The 7,516-nt window shown below is 35.9% G+C and overlaps 1 pseudogene; it reads left to right on the plus strand.

The window, feature by feature from the left end:
- The first annotated feature begins 6,122 nt into the window (after positions 1 to 6,122).
- LOC100724536 (olfactory receptor 8K5-like) lies at positions 6,123 to 6,822 on the plus strand (annotated as a pseudogene).
- Positions 6,823 to 7,516: the final 694 nt, after the last annotated feature.

Consider the following 7,516-nt stretch of genomic DNA (forward strand, 5'->3'; position numbering starts at 1 on the left):
AAGAATAAAATAAAAGATGTTGATTAATTCAAATATTTTGAGAAAATAATATAAGCGTGAAAACATGAATAAATACATCAGGACTATGAATAGGTAGATAAATTCTGAGAAATAATATTTAGGGAATGTATACTGGGTAATTTCACATATTATTTCAAAGTTTCATAAGAATGAAACATATAAACTTATTTGACAGAATAGGGAAGAAATAAGTAATTGCAAACATACATACTCAATTCACTTTCACCAACTGTACCAATTAAAAACAATGCAAGAAGGTTAATTTCTTCAATAAATGGTTCTAGTAACTTACAATTCCCCATGCCAAAGAATGAAATTTGAACCTAATCTTGAACCACATAGAAAAATCTGCACCAAAGGTCTAAATCAAAGACATAAAATCACAGAACCCTTAGAAAAAAATACTGGAAAACCTCACTGATATTGGCATTGTCAACAATTTTCTGGATATTATAATAGAAGCTTAAGGTTTCAAAAGCAAACATAAAAAAGTAGTTTTATATCTAAGGAAAAGTTTTCTTACCAACAATTGAGACAATCAAGAAAAATGCATAGCCAGCCTTCTGAGTGAGGAAAAGATGCAAACCACCTACTCAATAAGGAATCAATATTCAAACTATATAAAATACTCATAAAAACAAATAGGATGATTGTCAAATGTTAGTTAAATGGCCAAAAGAACCAAAGAAATATTTCTCCAAGATATCCATATAAACAGCCAATACATACACAGAAAGTTCTTAGCATCACCAAGAGAATTGTGGGTAAGAATTGAAATGACAAATTTCAAGTCTCGCATGTGTTTGGATAGATATTATTAAAAAAAGATAAATGACAGCCATTGGAATGGGTCTGAAGAACACTCAACCCTTATATACTACTGGAGTGGGGTTGAAGATTATTTCAGTTATTGTGACAAGCAGTGCGGAGTTTCTTGAAGTCAGAAATGATGTATGGAACTCAGGATGTTTCTGACCAGAAGAAAAAGACGTAATGAACATCACCATAGTCTCAAGAAAATGTGGATTCATTCCTGAAAAGAAATAGAGAAAAGAAAATAAATATTCTCTAGATGAATACTGTCCAATTCAATTATCCAAAATCACCTCAGTGTGAGGTAAATTCCAGTACCCCCAAAATGTTAAAAATATGAAGGAATGGTTGTATAACCACCCTCAAGGAACAAGTTTCTGTGTCTTCTAAAACCGTGTTTATTTTCTTGTTAAAAAAGGGCAAAATGAAATGGCATTCTTAGAAATATTTAGAAAATTCAGACATAACCATTCAATAAGTCACCATGCCCAAAATATACCTCAAAATTTCTCAACATTGAATTTACTTGAAAACAATAACAAAACTTGAAGTGGGAGTAGAAGCCGATTCTCTGTTCTCCTCCTTTTTCAGTCTGGAGTGTGCCAGGCACCTGATCTTAAATAGTGTTTTTATTTGCTTTCTGCCTGCTCCTTCCCATTCCATCCTACACATCCAAACTTCACATCAGCACCTTGATATTCAGCTGCCTTGCAGCTCATTGAAATTTGTATACATTTTAACTAGACCTTTTTTTCCCATACCCTTGTAGAGGTTTGCTATTATTGGACCCCCTGCCAGAATTTGGAGGTGTTCTCTGTGATGTGACACACTTCACTTTCCAGGTAATACAATTTGTTGCATACTCATGGTTCCCAAAATACCTGTTGTGCATGTGATGGTCTGGAGCATGGAACAATTTATGCCCAGCTATAGTGGTAACAACACTGCAGGATCCTGTGCCAAAAATCTAAAAATAAAAATTAATAATTTAATTTTTTTAAGAATACCTGAAGAATGGACTTTTTTTTTTTTTTGAACTGGGGATCAAGCTCATGATCTTGCACTTGTCAGGAAGACATTTGTGTCTCTAAGCTAAGTCTTCAGACCCAACTAAATCCTTGGCCCCCAATTCATTTTAATTTAGCTAAATTACATGTAAAAGTTCTACAAATTAATCTAATGGAACAAAAGTGGACATAAATATAAACACTGTGCAAAGCAAGATAATTGGTGATGGTCAACAAGATTATGGAAAAGTGCTCATCACCTTTGTTCATCAGGGAAATAAAAGCTGAAAGAGCAATGAGATAATGTTCTCTGTGAATTGTCACTTGCAAATTTAATGCTGATTATTCCTTGCTTCATAAAATATTGATGATGATGTGCAATATAAAATTCCACAATGAGTTTGGAGATATCAGTTTCTACTAAACTGAAATATATGTTTACTCTATCATCCAGAAATTCCAAAGCGTCCTCTAGAAAAAAGAGTAATTAATAAGTTTGTCAACGAGTGTGCTTACATAAAGATCTTATACTAGGTATATCACAATAAAGTACAACTCAGGTATATATAGTATATCTCGTTAGGAGAAAACTCTAAGAATTTGCACATAGTTTATGCAATGGTATAATGTACAAAATCACAGACACACTGGGGATAAAATTTAAAAGAAATGTGCCAAATGGATGAAACAGAATCAAGGATATACAGCATATGATTCCACAGACATGAAATTCAAATCAGAGAAAATAAAGTGGGAACTGAATTTAGACCAACCATGGTATGTTGATAATGGGGTAATGTTTGAGGCAAAATGTGGAAAGTTTCATTAAGAGGAAACAAGTACAGTACGTGAGGTCAAAAGCATGAGCTGGAACTACTTTGTACTGAAAAAATCCTCTATATCACAATTTAGCTATTAGATAAATATGAAACACTATTTTTTCAAAACTGAATATTCTGCTCAGTAAAACTCTAAGTTCCATTGTGTAAATGGTCCCAATGCCTCTGCATATAGAAATCAAAGTGAAAGAGGACGTGCTTGAAATGCAGAAATGAGTGATATTGTGTTCAGTAGATTGTGCTCTCCACGTGATCGCACTGAACAGCATCCAGCAGTAGTGGGACCGCATCTAAGGAGATAAACTGCTGGGTAGGCACTGTAATAAATCTTTGCTTCATCATGCTGGTCAAGCATTTGTCGATGGAAAACACATTTCTCTCCCACATTAAGAGGTCAACTTTTAAATTCATATATTAATGAATTCTTAAACTTTCACATTTAAATGCTAAACTACATATTTTTTAACTTAGTGCCTACTTTGGATTAAACAGAGAGGAAAATCCTAGTATTGACTAATAATGGTATCATTTAACATTTCGTGGTGATGTTGGAACTCTTCTAGTCACAGGGGAGAAGTGGTGAGAAAGTTTCTTCCCAGTGCTGCTGTGCTGTTTGACTCCTTGGAAGTGGTGATACGGAGCCTCGGAGTCTCTGAACTCTCCACAAAACTGTTCTGATAATTTACATTGTTTTTTCCTTGTGTCTCCCTAACTTTTTCACATAGGAATACAAAGTGGTGTCATGAAAGCATCATTTCAGTCTCTCAGCTAGTTAAGATATAATGAACTGAATGGATTAAGTGCTCTTTGTTCAGGGAATATCACACGCAGAGTGGGGAGCCTTAAATTCTTATGCATACACAATGTCAGGGTGATTCCAGAGAAGGAAATCTGATTCTTCTTTCTAGGTAATAATTTCCAGGACTTGTGATGCTCACTTGGGTCTGGTAAGTCTCCACAACCTTTGGATGCTGATGGTACACATCATGGTCAATGACACCTCATTCCTTTAAATGTACTGCAGAATGCAGAATGTCTGTATCCGCAGAATACAGTATCTCTGGCATGAACAACTTGAACTCAGAGGACCATTTTATTTTATGCATAAAAATCAAGGAAATGAATGCATATCCTGCATCTATCTGATTTGTCAGGGTTTAATGTGGCCTATAGATAATATAAGAAAAAAGACATTAGAAAACACTTGAAGTGAAATCTCTGTTCTCATCAGGATGTATCTATTAAGAATAGGATTTCCAGATAAAATACAAGATAGACTAATTTGATTCTCAGATATGGCACAAATTATATTCCATGGAATATATTATCAACTAAGTAAAATTTTAATAAAGGTACATAGTAATCCTCTTTTTAGAAAAATTAAGGTAAGATTTTCATAGTGAATTTCAGAAAGTGAAAATAATTTTTATTAAAATATGTCATAGACATAAAGATACAGAACTTGTAGTTTTGATAGCTTTGCCCTAAATTTTTGTTAATTTCTGGCTCTACATTTTATATTAGATAAACATTCAATATACAAAAAGGTGGGGTGTTTTTAAGAGCTTTAAAGTAATGAAGAAATTCATGAAGCCCAAATAACTGCACACTGAAATGAGAGCACATAAAGATTGAAAGATCAGGCCATCTGCATAACTTTTGTAGTCAGCCTGCCCTAGTGGAGAGCCCAAGTGAAAATATTTAAAATGCGTACAATTAGACATTTCTGAAGAATCCAGAGATTCTTGTATATATATATATATATATATATATGGAAATGGTGAAGTAATTTATCCTCAGAAGGATTGAAATTGAGTATTAAAAGGAGTTAGACTTAAAGAACTTCAGAGTTCTTGAGAAGACAAATACTTTGTGAGCATAGGAACTGAATTCCTGGATCCTTTTGCTCCATCAAATGCTTCTATTCTACAATAAACTCTAAAATAGAACAGCCCATAAATCTGAAAATTCAAAATTAAGTTTTCAAAAGGAAGTAAACTATGGTTTATGAGTGCAAAAAATAGTTCTGACAGAAGTCTCAGACAAAACAGCAGCACAGAGCTTCGCGGTGGGGAGAGAGGAAAGCTGCGCAGCGAGCCCCAGGGTCACCTGTGCCTGCTGCCTTTCCTGACAGGGACACAGAGGAGGCTGGGGCCAACCGAAGCTTCCTGAGCTGTGCTTGCGGACTTGCTGCTGAGCGCTGAGAAACGGACCCCTGGTGTCTGTGCAGGCGGACAGCACAATGAACAACCATTCCTTTCTGTAGTTCAGTAACACAGTGAGTTCATATCCCATTTCTTCTCCAGGTGGAAATCATACTGACACAGTTCCAGGTGTTCATGAGCTGATTCTGACTGTGACAGGGGGAATTCAAGAGTTTAGGCCAAAAAGGGTCTGTCACTATAATTGGTTACTGATTTATAGTCTTCTTACATTACTTCTGTGTAATGAAGAGCAACACTTTTCACTACTGTGATTCTCACATTATCCTACTCTGTTCCCTGATAAAATTGCAGAAATAGTTAAAAGGTATTCATGCACATTATGAAAATGATCAAGTGAATATTTCAGTATATTTAAAAACTGCCACCTTACTACTGCTATTTGATGATATAAAAGCATTTAAAATTAAATCCTCAAACTCATTTCTATTGATAAACATCCACTTCTACGACCCACAATCAATCCACAACTTGTATGTCTTCAAGTATAATGTATTTCCATTTCTGTTTCACTAACACCAACTAAAGTTATCATTAGAAACAAATATTTACTGGGAAATGAAAAGAATTTAAGTATTTCAACTTTAAATAGTCAGAAATGTAAAATGTATGAGTCAATTAATTTTCAATAAAAATGATACATCTATATACAGTGATGGACAGCTTTACTTATATATGCAGGCAGTATTTATAAATGATAAGTGACCTTAATTTTGAACATTAAAATATGCATACTGATCCCCAAATAAAATAGCATTACCTCAGTTCTCGGTTACATGGATTCCGAGATGTATCCAGTATAATTTCAACTAAAGCATTATAGGAGTGGAACACAGAATGCAAAGAAAAAGTGGGTGTCACTGAGTGAAAGTTATATGCCATATTTTCAAAGTTTGATAAGAGTATCTTGCTTTGTGAAATCACTGATAAAGTTCCACAAAGCTTTTCAGAGTATGAATACTCCACTAGAATTGTCAAACTACAATAGTAAAACAAAGTGTGATCAAGAAACACAGGATATGCTTAAGTCAAAACAAACCTTAACAAGTAAAGGACACACTGCAATTAATCTTTTTTTTGTACCTGGAATTGAATTCATGACCTCATCCTTGCCATGTAGCATTTATGCCACCGACCTAAATCCTCAACCAATTAATCATGTTCAAATCACTCTCTCTCTCACAGTGAATGTGTTATGCACATTGAGATATCAGGAACTCATGGGAAGACAAAATCTAAGGGGACCAACCAACCTCATTCTGAGTGTGGTCTCTAGGCTGCCCGAGCTGCAGTTCCTCCTGTTCTGGATCTTCCTCTTCACTTACGTTTTCACACTGGTGGGCAACCTGGGCATGATTGTTCTGACCAAGCTGGATGCCCACTTACACACCCAATGTACTCCTTCATCAGATACCTGGCTTACATGGATCTGGGTTATGCCCCTGCCATTTATCCCAAAATGCTGCTAAATTTTGTGATGGATCACAATACCATTTCCTATTCTGATTGTGCCACACAGATGGCCTTCTTCTTTACATTGATTATCAGTGAGCTTTTCATCTTGTCAGCCATGGCCTATGACCATTACGTGGCCACCCGCGACCCTCTAATATACAGTATCAACATGTCGCAGACACTGCATCATGTGCTAGTGGGCATTCTGTACCTCTACAGCACTTTTGTTGCTCTATTGATCACTATTAAGATGTTTATATCAACTTTCTATAGCCCCCACATCAGTCATTTCTACTGTGATAATTTTCCTGTGTCACTTATGCATGCTCAAATGGTTGAGATATTGCACTAATGATCAACTTACTTGGAGCTTTTATTAGGACCTCCTCCCTCCTGGTACTGCTATCATCTTACCTTGTGATTCTCATAGCAATACTTGGAATTTGTCCTGCAGAAAGAAGATAAAAAAAGCAATTCTCTCATTATGTTTGTGATTTCTTCATGTACCTCACATATTATTTCTGATCTGATCACTTTTAGAGCCTCATGAAGTAGTTTCTTCAGTCACTATCCTTTCAGAAATGTCAGGTGTGTGATTTACAATTTCTCAAAGTCTATGTCTTCCAGACTTGTTCTGTGTGGGCAGAGAGTCTGAGATTGCCTTTTGTTCCTTCATCTTGATATTTTCCTGTGTTCCTCTCAACAGGTTGGATGTGGGGTTCCAGGCACTTCCCATGTTGGCTGCCCCTGTCAGGGGCCTGGGTCAAGCACTTGAGTTTCTCCAAACTTAGATTCCCTGGGAGGCAGAGAGATATGGAACAGGCTTCTCCAGAACCGTTGGATTATACCAAGGCTTCCCTGATGGCCATGGACATGCAGTAGAAGGTCTTCTTCCTCTCCTGGCCTGCATGACTGCTTCAGGATTCCCCCAGTAGCTGCTACTGTGAAGAGACAAGTCCAGCTATTTCTCCAGGTCCACAGGAAACAAGCCTTAACTCTCAATTTTAAAATATCAATTAAATATCACTTATTCTCCAGAATTCTCTGGATTATACTCAGTACTGCCTCTCATGGAAAATTCTATTCTGCAAATAAAATTGGGTATTTTTCATCAGTAAGCCATGTTTTCCACATAAATAATTTTTGTGGTTCAGCTTAT

The sequence above is a fragment of the Cavia porcellus genome, unplaced genomic scaffold (genome assembly GCF_034190915.1).
Source record: "Cavia porcellus strain 051 isolate PalLab524CR breed Dunkin Hartley unplaced genomic scaffold, mCavPor4.1 scaffold_17, whole genome shotgun sequence".
NCBI classification, from domain to species: Eukaryota; Metazoa; Chordata; class Mammalia; order Rodentia; family Caviidae; genus Cavia; species Cavia porcellus.